The following is a 229-nucleotide window of genomic DNA, read 5'->3' on the forward strand; positions in this document are numbered from 1 at the left end:
ATGTGTATGTATGTGTATATATATATATATATATACAGATTACTAGATACAGATTACTACACAGAGAAATATTACTAAAATTTTAACTACAGTTAAAATGAAAATGTAAAATATGAAAATAAAGTATGGTAATACTAAAATAACACAAGTCTTTTTTCTTGATGGTGATGAATGTTTTTGTACATTCAGACATATCTTACTGTTACAAAGGCAAAATTTCTACTTTTCT

At 23.1% G+C, this 229-nt stretch overlaps 1 protein-coding gene across 1 annotated transcript in view; it reads left to right on the top strand.

Moving 5' to 3' along the window:
• The window catches only part of macf1b (microtubule actin crosslinking factor 1b), a 25021-nt gene that overhangs the window by 16156 nt on the left and 8636 nt on the right, over window positions 1-229 (top strand). The window lies entirely within an intron of this gene.

The sequence above is a fragment of the Sinocyclocheilus anshuiensis genome, unplaced genomic scaffold, assembly GCF_001515605.1.
Source record: "Sinocyclocheilus anshuiensis isolate Anshui unplaced genomic scaffold, SAMN03320099.WGS_v1.1 scaffold181, whole genome shotgun sequence".
Lineage (NCBI taxonomy): Eukaryota > Metazoa > Chordata > Actinopteri > Cypriniformes > Cyprinidae > Sinocyclocheilus > Sinocyclocheilus anshuiensis.